Source organism: Protopterus annectens, chromosome 5.part0, assembly GCF_019279795.1.
Source record: "Protopterus annectens isolate FY-2018-M chromosome 5.part0, PAN1.0, whole genome shotgun sequence".
Taxonomy (NCBI): Eukaryota; Metazoa; Chordata; order Ceratodontiformes; family Protopteridae; genus Protopterus; species Protopterus annectens.
In genome coordinates, this window is record NC_056735.1 from 1,140,306,126 (window position 1) to 1,140,321,682 (window position 15,557).

Below are 15,557 nucleotides of genomic sequence, written 5' to 3' on the forward strand. Positions count from 1 at the left end.
AGGCAGGACAGTCCAAGGCACGTGGAACGATACAGAGACCTCCCTGCATATCAGCGTTCTGGAGATGAGAGCGGTGCCGTTAGCGTTGCAAGCACTTCAGAGCTTTCTTCCCGCAGGAACAATTGAAATTCACTCAGACAACATGTCAGTGGTCTGGTATATCAACAAACAGGGGGGAACCAGATCTTATCCTCTTTGCCGCGAAGCCATGAGAGTGTGGGAATGGGCGATCTCCACCAACCGCTTTCTGATGTTTTGTTTGCTTGTTGCGTGTGTTGTGCAAAATGCTGATTTAGCACTAGTGTACGATCATCAAGTGCTTTTGGACATTGGTTCTTCTGTCAGATTTTTGGATTTGCCGTTTTTGGTGAATGGATTTTGCAATATACCCCCTACTTACCTGGATTGTTTCTTGGTGTATAGCGGAACAGTGCCATGGTTCTTTTCTTCTTCCAGGAGGAAGTTGAGGAGGCGTAGAAGGCGAGGCTGTCGAGGAGGTTGGCTGGTTAAGCTAAAGACTTTGGTGACTCCTTTCTCTGGTAGTTTGAAGACAGAAAAACGGATGTTTACTCGGCCCTTGGTGGATTGGGAGATGTTGGACTTTGTGGGCTCGTGGAGTGTTCCTGTTGTTGATTCTTCTATGGGGGATCATGTTTCCCTCTCATGTTATCAGCAGTGTCGTCAGAAAGGGGTTGTTTTAGAGAATTTGCGACCAGTGCCTAAAGCTTTGGACGTTGTGGAGCCTGAGGTCTTGAATTTGAAATGGGGTCTGGTGAATGCCAGATCAGTGGTTAACAAAACATTTATTTTGAAAGAATTTTTTAAGACACATACTTTGGATGTGTTTTGTTTAACTGAGTCCTGGTTGACATCTGGTGAATGGAGTGCAGTGAATGAGTTGGTACCAGCTGATTGTGTTTTCATTAATGTACCAAGAGCATCTCGGCGTGGTGGTGGACTGGCAGTAGTTTGTAAAGCAAATCTACAAATTAAACAACTTTACCCCACCTCTATTTTCAGCAGTTTTGAGTTGTGTTTGTTTGAACTTGGACATTCAAGTCCGTTTTTTTGTGCAAGAACTTTATTCAAGAATTTTCTGAGTTTCTAGCTGAATATGTTCTGAAATATGATCAGATTATGTTACTTGGAGACTTTAATATTCATGTGTGCTGTCCGGGAAAGCCACTTGTTTCGGAGTTTAATGACCTGGTGAATTCTTTTGGCTTAAATCAGTTTGTTAGTGGGGCCACTCAGGAAAGTGGTCATACATTGGATCTTGTACTATCACTTGGATTCAATGTGACAAATCTGACTTTTCAAGATGCTGTGTTTTTGGATCATAAGCCTATTTTATTTGATGTTATACTGCCTATAAATGCTGTTAAATCTGTTGCACCAGTAAGGTTTTGTCGTTTTTTTAGTCAAGACACTTCAGTGATGTTTTCATCTTTATTTAGTGAGGTGTTGACTTGTTTTCCAGAATATTCTTCATCTGACAGTCTGTTAAATTATTTTAATAAGACTTGTAAAGATATTCTGGATATTGTTGCACCATTACGTATGAAGAGGAAAAGTTCAGTGATAAACTGGTGGTCAACGGACACTACTAGAGCTGCAAGGAGGGAATGCAGGAGATTTGAAAGGAAATGGAAAAAGAGCAGGCTTCATGTGTTCCTAATTGCCTTTCAGGAAAGTTGGAAGGTTTATCAGGCTGCTGTATTATCTGCAAAGAGGACATATTATTCTAATCTTGTTAATGCCAATTCTCATAACCCGTGGGTTTTGTATGGTGTAATTGATTCTGTTCTTAATGCACAAGATTATTTTCCAGTTAAGGCTTCAACCACAGTGTGTAAATTTTTTTTGGATAAAGTTTTGACATTGAGATTAGCTGTATCTGTATGCTCTCCGCCGGATACTTTTTTGTCTGTTTCAGAGAAGTTGTGTGTTTTTCAGCCAATAACTTTGGCTGATTTAACCAAATTAATGTCTGAAATTAAGCTTAGTGGTTCTCCTGAGGATATTTTACCTCCAAGAGTTTTGATGGATGTGTTTCCAATAGTAGCTTCGGTTTTATTGGAAATAATTAATACCAGTTTGGTTTCCGGGGTTGTGCCTGCTGACTTTAAAAGAGCAATCATTCATCCACTATTAAAGAAACCTGGGCTTGATGCATCTGTATTGTCTAATTTTAGGCCAATCTCTAAGCTTCCTTTTTTAAGTAAAGTGATGGAGAGGTGTGTCTATGGCCAATTGTTAGATTTTCTGAATAAAAATAATTTTTTGGAAAATTTTTAATCTGGTTTTAAACCTATGCATAGTACTGAGACAGCTTTGCTAAAGGTGTTAAATGATGTTTTTCTTATCACTGATAGTGGAAAATTTGTACTGCTTGTTTTGTTAGATTTAACAGCTGCTTTTGATACAGTAGATCATGAAATATTGCTGTATCGTCTTGAGCATTATGTGGGTATTACAGGTTTGGCTTTAAACTGGTTTCGATCTTACCTGCTAGATAGAATGGTGTGTGTTCAGATGGGCGGGTTTACATCTAATTTTGTTCATATTCCTTGGGGTGTTCCGCAGGGTTCAATATTGGGACCTTTATTGTTTTCTGTGTATATTTTGCCTTTGGGTGATATAATGCGTAAATATGGTATTGATTTTCATTTATATGCTGATGATTGTCAATTGTATTTACCTCTGGATGAGGCTGATGGTTGCTCTATTTCAAAGGTGTTGGATTGTTTGTGTGAGGTTAAGCTATGGATGGCAGAAAATTTTTTGAGATGGAATGAAGGGAAGACAGAAGTAGTACTTTTTAGTCCTAGTCGTCATGCTGATTTTTCTATGGTGGACTGTGGTGTATTAACTTCTTATCTGAAGGATTCTGTTGTAAATCTGGGAGTGAAGATGGATAAAGATCTTTGCTTTAGGGGACATATAAATGGGGTGGTGTCATCCTCTTTTTATCAATTAAGGCGCTTGGCTAAGGTAAAACCATTTTTGTCTAAAGGTGATTTGGAAGTTGTTGTACATGCATTTATAACTTCATGCCTTGATTATTGTAATTCTATTCTATTTGGAGTGAGTCAAGGTGCTTTAGCCCGTTTGCAGCTTGTTCAAAATGCTGCTGGGAAATTCTTGGAGGGCAAACGAAAGTTTGACCATGTAATGCCTGTATTGGCGGCATTGCATTGGTTACCTGTTTTTTTCAGGGTTCATTTTAAAATTTTGTTATTGGCCTTTAAAGCTTTAAATGGTTTAGCGCCGGTATATTTGGCAGATATGCTCCATGCTTATGTTCCCAATCGGACACTTCGGTCAGAAGATCTGTCCCTACTTGTGGTTCCCCGGGCACGACTAAAGATGAGGGGTGATAGAGCTTTTTCTGTCGCAGCTCCAAAACTTTGGAATGAGCTTCCATTATACATTCGGCAGTCTTCTTCTGTGACAATTTTTAAGCAAAATCTTAAAACTTATTTTTATGAATTGGCCTTTAATGAGGTGAAATGATTTTTAATGTTGTTTTGTTTTATGTTATTGTTATTTTTAGTAAAATTTTTATGTTATATGTTTTTATTGCTTTTGATTATTGTTTTGTAAAGCACTTTGGTGGCATTTTTGTCTGTAAGGTGCTATATAAATACATTTTGACTTGACTTGACTTGACTGCAACGCACATTCCGGGGAGGACCAACATCCTAGCGGACAAGCTCAGCCGCACCCTTCTTACCCCCTACGAGTGGTCTCTCAATCCTCTAGTAGCGAAGCAGATATTCGCAATATGGGGGCAACCCTGCTGCGATCTTTTTGCATCTCCATCAAACGCCAAATGTGACAATTTCTTCGCTCTAATTCCCCCACCAGGGGAATCTCCAAGAGACGCTCTGGTGCATGCTTGGCCACCCGGTCTACTCTATGCCTATCCTCCTCTTCCAATGATGTTACAACTGTTACAGAAAGCCTCGCGGTTCGGGAGCAAAATGATTCTCATTGCCCCATTCTGGCCTCGACAAATCTGGTTTCCTTACCTGTGGTCTCACCTTGTGAATCACCCTTGGATTCTAGATCCCATCCCGGATCTCATCTCCCATCCATGGGACTTGCCAACTCAAACCTGGACAATCTGAAACTGACAGCTTGGTTGCTCCAGTTCCACTCCTAGTTAGGACTCCCGGTATCTCTTCACAAGTCAAAGCCATCCTCATGGCAGCACATAAGCCCTCCACCAGGAAGGTATATCACAGCAAATGGAAACGTTTTTCCATCTGGGCGGAGCGCCGAGAGCTAGATCCCTTTACGGCTCCTCTCACATCCATTTTAGATTTCCTAACTGAACTCTTTCAAGAAGGTGCTAGTTGTTCAACTGTCAAAGTGCAATTGGCAGCCATTTCTCATTATCATGTGGGACATGATACAGGACCCTTGATGTCAGCCAAATTGTGTAAAACCTTTCTCAAGGGTACCTTTTTACTTAGACCTCCTGTAAAAGAAGCCGTACCCCATGGGATCTTACTTTAGTCCTTCAAGCCTTGACTGCTCCACCCTTTGAACCCGCTGCTACAGTGGATCTCAAATTCTTGTCATGGAAAACAGCATTCCTTGTAGCCATTACTTCTGCGAAAAGAGTGTCGGAACTTCAGGCTCTTTCTGTAAAACCTCCGTACCTGATCTTTCATCCTGATAGAGTATACCTCAGGATCAATCCTTCCTTTCTTCCCAAGATAGCATCAGAAACCAACATAAACCAATCCATAAATTTACCGTTTTTTTTCCCCTAAATATCAAAATAAGGGTGAATACAAGCTGCACTCATTGGATGTTCATAGGCAGCTTCGTTTTTATACCCATAGGACGGCTGGCCACAGACAATCCGACCAGCTGTTCATTTCCTTTGCCAAATTTAATTTGGGGAAAGCTATCTCTAAAGTATCTTTATCTCACTGGATTTCCCAATGTATCCTGCTAGCTTATCAAGCCTCGGGTAGACCCGCACCAGAAGGAGTTCATGCTCATTCCACTCGCTCCATTTCTACTTCTGCGGCTTTCAAGTCTAGAGTTCCCTTGGATGATATTTGTTCTGCAGCCACTTGGGCTTCATCTCATACCTTTATCAACCACTACAAGCTAGACCTGCTTTCTAGAGGGAGAGCATCCTTTGGCTCTGCCGTGCTTCGAAATATGCTTCCATGATGTCCACCCAGGGTGCAGGTAGCTGGGGACTCTGTCCCACAGGTTGCAGACAAATGAACATTCCTACTTCAGATTTAGAAGTTATGTACTCACCATAACGTTCCATCTAAGTAGGTAGTTCATTTGTCTGCAACCATCCCCCCTCCTTCCCCCTGACCTTCTTGGATCTATTAGTTTTTTTTAGATATCCTGTGTCGGATATATATGGAGAGGCAAACTCGATCTGAGGTCATGGAGGGTTAGCAGGGGATTATGGGTGAAGGGAGGGGCTAGGAGCTCGGATCCATTAGCTTGAAACAAGTTGCCGGCTCTGATCCGATATCGGATCCGTAACCCACAGGTTGCAGACAAATGAACTACCTACTCAGATGGAACGTTATGGTGAGTACATAACTTCTAATTTTCTAACCAGGGATTTTGCAAGAGTAGGTCCAGGATTCAGATAGGTGTGATTTGAGAACTTTATTTATTAGTGAAACGCAATACACTGTTATTGGAATAGTGTATTAGTAGATTTTGAAGTACTGGTGTTTTTTCTGGCCGATTTAGTATTTGATGGGAAAAAGTGAGTTGATTATAAGCAAGTAGATTTGTTAGTTCAAGCCAAGATAGTTGTTTTAAAGCCAAATAATGATGGGGTCTGAAATTTGATTCTGTAGCAAACTTTGCGATTTTATTATAGCAAGTTTCGAGTTTTGCTAGGTCAGATTTCTTATTATTTGTGAGAATTTGTGTGACATCTAGTAGCATAAGGATAAGATTGGTTCTTGCTATAGTGGCCTTTGAAGATTTGTTTAGAAATTGCTGATTTCTGTACATGTTTCCTAGATTTTTGTGAACTTTTATTTTATTGTCTGTGATATGCCTATGTCAAATTTTTATATTATGGTCAATAATCACTCCAAGTAATTTTGTTTGGGAAATCTGAGAACTAATTGTATGACTTGATGATGATATATTGAATAGTGGGTGGGAGTATGCAGCTCTAGTTGGATAGAAGAGCATGAGTTTTATTTTGTTAGGATTATGTATAAATGTGCATTGTTTTGCCAAGATTCCACTGCACTGAATGACTGAGTGATTTTTTTTTGGAGTTTTTGTAGTGTTGGGGCAGCACAAATCAGGGTGGATTCCTCTGCATATTGAACTACGGAGGCAAGTGAAGTTGGCAGTATGAAGATTGTTAGTAAAGATAATAAAAAGGAGAGGACCCAGAATAGATCCCTGTGGTTCTACCAAGGTTACAGGCAGTAATGAAAAGAGATTTTGTTGCCATTTTACAGCTTGCTGGCAACCAGTTAGATATTGCTGCAACAAAATAAGTGCAGAATGGCCAAGTTTAAGTTCCGAGAATGTAGTTAAAAGTTTAGAATAAGAGACCATATCAAAAGCTTTGGACAGATCAAGACAGAAGGAGGAAACTAAATTGCCTTTATTGCGGTGGTGGATAATAATGTTAGTAAAGTTAACAAGGACAGTGGTGGTAATATGATTAGGACGGAAACCATGCTGAGTGTTAGAAGATTGTTGGTTGTTAGATTAAGATTTATGAATGGATGCACCGCACCTCTCAAGTATTTTAGGTAATGGTAATAGTATAGCTGTTCGCTGGTAATTTGATAATTCTGTTGAGTTTCCTCCTTTATGTAGAGAGATATGTGATACTTTCCAAATTTTAGGGACTTTTTCTGAAATGGATTTATTTATTAATATGGATACTGGATAGGATATTGCTTCTGCAGTGGTTTTTATTAATTCAGCAGGTAGATAGTCTGCACCAAATATTGTAGGTTTAAGCCTTTTGAGATATTTAACTATGGTGTTTATTCAGACAGTTTGGAAAGAGAAGTTATTGGGATCAAGCATGGGTGCTATGTGACTCTGGGTAGGGGGAAGAGCAATTATTGTTTGTGAGGCCTAGTATGGATTCAGTGAAGTATCTGATAAATTGTGAGGCTGTTCTGTCTTTAGTATTGGTGAGTGTTGGGGAGGGAGTACTAGTTTGTCCCTGGCTGTAGGATTTTTTTTGATGGCAGCCCCGAATATTTGTAGGTTTCTTTGATTTTTTTTGATTGGATACTGCTGTAGTAATTTATTTTGTCCCATCTACTATGTTTTTTAGATTTATTTTGTAGTTAAAGTATTCAACTGCAGTATCTAAAGGGAGATTTTTGAGTGGTGCCCAGTTGCATTTTTTAAACTAATTATGAAGTATTGGGAAGTAAGTTTTTTCTTATCTCAGATTTGGTGGTAGGTGGTTGTTTTTTGTGGATTTATTCTGTGTTGGAGAATATAAGTTGGAATATGGTCACTGAGCCCGTCTGGGAGACGGCCAAAGTGTAGTGATAAATATTTCCTGTTTATAAGGATCCAGTCCAGGACTGAATGTTTGTTTTTTCTACTCTGGTATTACAAGTTTGGATTTTGAGAAACCGTGTAGATTAATGTGATGAGTGGTATTTTGAGAGCTACAGGACAGCAAGCCCACATTAAAGTCATCCATTATAATTGATTCCTGAGGGAGGGATGTTGCTGTACAATTTAGGATGTGTTCTAGAGTAGTCAGGTTGTTCCCAGGTGGGATGTGGGCTCCCACTATGTTCAGATGTTCTTTGGATTAATTTTTAGTTTAGTAAACAGTATTTTGGTGTTAGTTTGGGATGCTTATGTCTGAAGTTTCTGAATTGAGATTGTTTCTGTATAGAAAGGTGACATCACAATCTCTCTTCTGTTGCCTATCTAGCCTATGTATATTCTTTCCTGGGGGAAGTATTTCTTTGCTAGAGATGTCTGGTTTTAGCCAGGTTTCTTTTATAAGGGCTGTATCTGGAGTATATTGAGCAAGGGTGGCATGCAAATTTTGAATTTTGTTCATGATGCTTCTGAGATTTATATTTGTGTCTTATCTGGGGAGAATTAATAGTTGTTGGAGATGGGTTGGGGTGTGAAGATCTAGATGAGTTGATTGGCTTGGGGGGGCAGGGTTGGGGTGAATATATCCACTAAGTATGAGCTGTGATGCAATGTGAACTATAACTTTTAAGTATTTTGATATAAACTTATCTTATTTCTATGTAACATTAGGATAAGATTGTGGTACATGGTTTATATTTGTAGGATTATATATAGTTGGTGCTTTTATTAAATTTATATACTTTAATTGTAGTGGTTCTGGGAAGGGGTAGTGTAAGTAGATTGTGTGTTATGTTCTGTATGATAAGAGATTATGTGAGCCATTATAGTTGGAAATAGCAGGATTGAGTATAAAGTTATCACATTGCTTACTACTTGTGTTTCTGATCTAAGTTAAAGCAATAATATTATGGGTGGGTAGGAATAATTGGTAGCTCTGACTGAATTTTGATATATGGAGGCTGTAAAACTATTTTGTCTGGTTATGACTTATTGCATTAAAAGATGTAAGTAGCAGGTAGTTAAGTAAGAGGGATGTGATGTATGGGAGTTAGTACAATACAATGTAGTTGGATTATTTGAATGATATAAATATGGATTTTCTTTGTTGTGGTTGGATTGCTTTAGTTAGGGGGAGTGGGTATTTGGAAATAAGTTTAGGCATAGCAGGGGAGGGTGGGAAATGGGGGTAGAGTAGGGGAGCAGAGATTGCCTAAACAAAATGAGGTTGAATGAAACGGGTGGAGCCAGTGTGTTTGAGACCAGAAAAAACAATCAACTAAATGGTCTGTGTCGAAGGTAGGTAGGAAGTTAAATGAACTGTAGTCCCTTGGTAATGTTTAGTTTTGAAGTATGTAGTTTTTATTTGTAAACAATACTCTGGGGAAATTGTAACATACTGCAATAATCACAAACAGCTGTATGGTAATTTTTTTCTTAATATTGTACACTAACAACTGTTATAAGGAGAAAAACTACAGCCGTAGGTAATTAAGCTTACTATTTTGCCCAACAGCAACTTAAAGGGAGAAAAGATATAGGTAATTTTGTTTACTGTTTTACCCAACAACTAAGGGGGAAAAATACACACAGTTTGTCAGACTGGGGGGGGGGGTAGATAAAACAGATGCTGCTTGAATATCGTCCCTGGTGGTGTGCTCTCCAAATACCCTAATAAGCAAGTTAAATATTCAGAGTCCCGACCGTGACCTACATTGATTTTTTTTTATGCTGTAAGTTTCCTTCATCCAGCACTTTACAGTTCCCAGTCGCTTGAGTGAGTTCACTGAGTGCAATTAAAAGAAACCACAGCTGAAATACTAGATATTTTCAAGGATAGTTGCTAGAGTTTAGTGTATTGTAAAGAAAAGGTATGGAATGAGTATGCTTGCTGATACCTACACTAGTAAAGCACTATTTAAACGAAAAAAAAAACTCTCCTCACTTACTCTAAGCATCTCTTGTGGCAGCTATCGCATAATATGTTATGCTTGTATAAACTTTAGCAGTATTTAAGTAGAGAGAACAACCAAGACCTGCAGTAAAATAGGGAGATATGCATACAGATAGAATTAGGAAGCTTAGTACTTTATGCAGTTCTTATGGCAGCTATGGCACAATACATTACACTTATGGTAACGCTGTTAGTGTTACGTAAAGGAACAGTCAAAGAGAAAAACTTTACAGAAAAATAAAGTGAATTTAAGCATATAATTTCAATTTAAGAGCTATAACTCAGTCCTGTAGGATGCTAATAGCATTCTGGTTTGGTTAGGATAATCATGTGAACACTACTACAATCTTTAAACAGGTAAAAGAGTGGTAAGTATTTTAAAGGGCCTGTACATTATAAGCATAAAATCTAACCTTAGAGTAATCACTATAAATGCTGCAGTCGTTTTAGTAGTATAGTGAGTTATAACATCAGTGTTTCAGAGAAGGCCTGTTAGTAAGTATGATAACAGTTTGTATAGAGTCAGTGTACACGTTGTGCTGGCACCTGTTTACCCCAACCAGTAATCAAGGAGCCCCAATCCTCACCACTGACACTGGTGAGAAGCAGTCACTAAGACAAAATTTGATTTTACACAGTATTTCAAATGCAGCACTCTGCATCAAACACAATTTTCCTCAAGCGCACAGGGAGCATGCTGCATTGGGACTGGACTCTCCCTCTCCAGATCCCAAACAAGACCCACCTTGGAGCACTGTGTCCCAGTTCCAATTATCTGGCACACACACTTGAATATCTGATTTTTGACATAAACACACACAAACACCCCGGGGAAAGGCTGACACAGATTCACCAGCTGTACCCTCTCTCTCCAGATTACAGGGTAGTTGCCACCAGCCAAATACTGTAAGGTTGTTACAAGGGGTAACCCATTATACTGTATCAAATTAATACTGTTATGAATGGTAGATTGTGGTGAAGCAGTAAGGCTTTTTGGAGTGGCCACGGTGACACTGAAATAAGCACAGGTACTCACTTGGTGAATTGGCACTCCATATCACCAAAGACTTAGGCACTTGGAGTGAGTCTCACTTGTTCCATGGTCAAAGAGCAAACCAGCTATTTCTGCCTGTTGTGAGTTTGTGGATGGTGAGACTGTAGGTCAACCATCAGCTGGTCAAGCAGTTCCTTAAAAAGTGCTACATTACAGTTCCCTTTGGAAGAAGCCCTTTGCTATGAGTTATGAACTACTTCATGAACAGGCTTAGCCATCCATGATTTAATCCTTCGTGCTGAGCTGTACTTCAAAAAAATGTCGTCTTGGTGGCTATTAAATGTTAATAGGATCACTGAGCAGATTCATGATGGTGGAGTGAATGAAATGCTTTGACAGACAACACTGCTAAGAAGCATGTTTGAAAGCTACTTTTGACTAATCCCAAAACAAGCATTTTTACAGGGGCTAAACCCCCCTGCTCCTCCTATGTGAGTGAGACCTCCTCACCCAAACATGTATATACCAATTGTTTTATCCTAAAACAGTGGAAAAAAGTGCAGAGTTAAGGGATCACTGAAAGTTACTTGGTGATATTCTGTTGAGGTATTATCTGCAAACAAATGACTATCAAATACTTGTCAGGATCCCCTCGGAACTCGAGGCCCTTGGGTTGAGAGCTGTATCTGATATTTCACTAGGATCTCCTTTTTTAATTCTGAATGTGGTTTCCGAGTTTTCTCTGGGCCAGTTTATTTGTCTCTCTCTTTTCTTTGTCCGGGCAGAAACAACAGCAAAAATGGGCCTTTCAGACTTGGGATGTTCATTCTATCACAGGGTTTTATCTGCATTGTGTGTATAAGATGAGGAAGATGGAACAAATTTTCATTTCCTGTGCTCCTTGGAAGGAAGCGCACATAGTAGGTGATTAGACTATTCAGATAGATTGCCAGTTATCAACTATATTGTCTTTTTCCCACCATTTGGAAAGTGCTATGGTAAAAGCCCAGTGTGCTAGGGGTGAGTGGTTCCCTCGAGTGCTTGCTTCAAAAGTGTGTCTGCAGCAGACATTTGCTCCACAGATATGGTCCTCCATGTATGCCTTCGTTAAACATTACTGGGACAGTCGTGACCTGAATAATCAGGCTTGTTTAGTATCACTGGGCCTCAGGACTTGTTGTGCCTTGAGCCTTAGGCTGCCTCCAGCTCCTTCCATCAGGGTGGTACCTACCAAAGATTAAGCTTAATTACAAAACAAATCAAAGGGGAACCTTGATGTTAGCTATACTTTTGGTTATAGTATCATTTATATAGGAGAGGACCTGCCTTTATGGATCACATATACCCTGGTTGTCCTATTCTGGGTGGATGGCCCACCACCCAGCCCAGCTGTTGGTGTTCCCTATATGGCAGGCATGTGTGTACATCTGTATTACTTGTTAGCAGTGAAAATGTTAAATCTTTACTATTTGCAGACAGTTGTTTGTAGTGGCTTGAAGTGTGCTGAGAAGATCTAGGGTTTAGTCTTGCTTATGTAGTAGGAGTATGACATCAGCTTTTGTCGTAACAGAGAAAGCAGATACCTCTAGCATAGGATCTTCAGGAAATGTACAGACAAGAGACTGACAGAAGGAATGAATCTAATCATAGGACCTATCAAAAAGATTCTTTGCATAGACCATCTGATAGTGTGAGAACATGTCTTATTTTGTAGACTTGGCCTTCTTATGAAAATACATTTTCTTTATTTTCAGAAGACTGCAGAAGGATGGCTCTTGCTTTTAGTGATTGTCTAGATCTGGTCTTTTACACTAATGTTAAAAAAAAAGGCATAGTCTCATGTCAACAAGGGCTACTCCCCTTTCACCATACTCCTGGCCCACGCTGCTGCTGCCTGCTGTAACTATATTAATGAATATGCTTGCTACTACTTTTCTGATGGCTTCCAGCACTCACATGGTCCTAACCTTCAACTAGCAGTTAACAGTCATGACAGAAAAACACCTGTGTTCTGTGCAAGATAAAAAGCTTAGGCTAAAACTGCTTTGTATACCAAGTGCCATTGAATGTGGTAGTTCCATCATAATCTTTTCCCGATTTTCCCTGTACCTGTACTTCATTGCTTCTGACAGCACCATTTACTGCTGATAGCATTTGAAAGACTTCCCTTGCCATTTTTCCGACTGCAGAGAAGGAATCTGTTGAAAGTAGCTGGAAGACCCAGCGAATATGACAATGATTGCTTGGAGCGTCGTCAGTCAGTAAGCAAGGAACACATGTCAGACAGACACAAGTTAAAGGGTCATGTATTCTGGTGCAAGTCCTTTTAAGTGTCACTGCAGCTTCAGTTCTCGCACTCTTTTTCAGACGCCTCTTTTTTGGAGTGTTAGTTAAAGTTGTGGGTCTACTTACAGTAGGCCCCTGATCATGACAAATCTGGCACTGAACAATTGCTATCCTCCTGTTCTGTGAAAGTGAATATTGGGATACTTTTGCATTCAACACAGTCTCTCACTATCTGCCAAGAGGATGATCTTTATTTATTCTTTTAAAGGATGTTAAGTAGTTTTAGGGAAAAAAAATCAAGCTCCCTTTTCATGGTGATAAGTGTATGATTTTCTCCTCAAACAATTGTTCCCTGTGCAGTCGTTTCTTGCTTATTGTTTTGGTCTTGAAAATTCCTTCAGCAACAGCTCATGCTGATTGAAAGACATAATTTGATGCTCCACTGGTCATCATTTTCTAAAACCTTTTCATTTTTTGGCATAGTGGAACGTGGTCATGCCTATGTGGGTATGTGCCTACATAAAATAGCAAACGTTTAAAATACCATATTGCCTCCCTTGATAACTTTTCCAAATTAAGGATCACTTCTCACAAATGTGGTGATGGTGTGCTTATTTTAAAGTCAGAGATCACACTTTTTGATAGTCCTAATTTGAAATGACTGTTTTGAAAAACAGTACATCTTATTATCATTGTAATTTGGTAATTTGTTTGTTTATGCACTGCGTTAAAATGGCTTGTAGGTCCTTGTAAAGTAAACATGACCATTCAAGTAAATATGCATTCTTAAAAGATTTTCATACCTGTAACGACCCCCATTCTTTTATGCCGTGGGAAGAGTGCAGATGAATTTACCTTCATTCTTCATCATAATTAAAGATTTTTATACCCAGAAATATCCAGGATGCCAGACTCAAACTTGAAGCCAAATTCTTAAATGCGTCTTCAGTTTATGAAAATGGAATAATAAGACTGCTGACCTGCTCATTATATGTTTCAGTATACCCCTTAAGTTTCTAGTCACAGTTCTAGGTAGTTCATAGTTTCCTGTGAATGTGTGTTGGGCCCACAGACCTCTAAAACACAAGCTTCAAAACTCCCAAGTGTCTAATCTGATGAACTTACCAAGTATATCGATGGACGTAAAACCCCAGAAAAAACTCGGGCCAATCCAAGTAATGACCTTCATGTGAATTGTTTGTTCACTGTTAGCCATGTTTTAATCAAATGAACTGCAAACTTATTTGCTCCTAAATGAGTGATACTATCCAATGTTTTTGCGAAATCCTAAGCCATTCCAGTGGTGTAGAGGGATAAATTCCTGACATCGACCCAGGCAACCCTGGTTTGATTAGCATCTAGGGTGCTTGACAGAGCTGCAAGGAGAGATGGGTGTACCCCTCCCAGGAGAAGGGTGGGGCATGGACATCTCTATACGACGATCAGCGATGGAGACCAGGCACTTCGCCAGAAGAGGTGTGTTCAGAAAGAGCAGTGGGCCTGGCTAAGCTGCCATGGAGGTGGGGTGATATGCCACGTGTCGCTTGTCTGATCAGGATAAAACAGACGAAAAGTTGTGGGTTTGGTTCAAGCAGCTTTGTTATATACAAGCACATCAGGATTGAGGCTTAGTAACTTAAACTTAAATAAACTTATAAACAGACTGAATACTGCACTCATACATGTTAATACTCTGGCTGTTCTCTCAAAATGGCAATGCTGCCTGCACATGCTCTCTATTTATATACATGTGCCCTCACTTTGAAATGCTTCTTAAAGTTATGACACATGCTCTGTTCTACACCACGGATCTCCACATTGCAGCCCCCTCATGGTAGTACCACATTACCACAAGGGGAGGGGGTATACAAGGTAGGCCAATAAGTTTCCCTGCCAGATGGAAGCACAGATGTGCCCAGCTCTGCTGCCTGTGATCTGTGACCGGCCTCATCAGGCTACCGGAATAAGTCTGGGGAGGCATGGAGGAGCTTATCGTGATACCTTTCTTTATGGAGCTTAGATAATATTAACTAGTTACCAGGAGAATGGAAATAAACCCTGCTGTAAAGAGTTGTTAAATAGTTATGCAAGTGATTTTTAGAAACGAGTCCCTCTTAAGTTGGGTTTAACATAATTTAGGAAAGTGTCAATAGTAAGAGATAAGCACAAGCCTTGCATCATGCATCTGGCAGAAATTTAGGCTATGAGCTGTTAACAGTCTGCTTCCTGTGGTGTACAGGGTTTGATTCCTTCAGCTTTCATTTGTCTACTGTGTGCTTTGGGACAATTATGAAATTGGGCTTGGTGTCTACATTCTTAGTAACTAATTCTGAATTGGTGAGATGGAAAATGGCCAGTTATGATCAGTGCTAATCCCTGGTTAACAAATTTAATTAAATATGTACTAATAGATGAGAAAGTAAATTCCACCTGCAGGTGAGATAAGATATCACAAATGCATATGACTGCAATAGTGTAGTAAAACCACAAATAGCAGTTTCCTCTAAATGAAAATCCAGGAGCAATATTATATAACATAGATTAGCTGAGGACTGTAGCTGAGCTGCATTGTGGCAGTGCAAGGGATGTGTTTCATCCATTTAATTAGTGTTGCTTGCCTGCCATGTAATATTGGCAGAGGTGGATAGCTGTCAGAAGGAAAAGCTTCATGTGTGCAAAAGCAGCTCTGAAATAGTGAGGCTCTCTCTCTCCTGG

General features: G+C 39.6%; 1 protein-coding gene across 2 annotated transcripts in view; it reads left to right on the plus strand.

Moving 5' to 3' along the window:
• Positions 1-15,557, plus strand: part of MRPS9 (mitochondrial ribosomal protein S9) — a 1,235,001-nt gene that overhangs the window by 600,055 nt on the left and 619,389 nt on the right. The gene's annotated exons all lie outside the window — the stretch shown is intronic.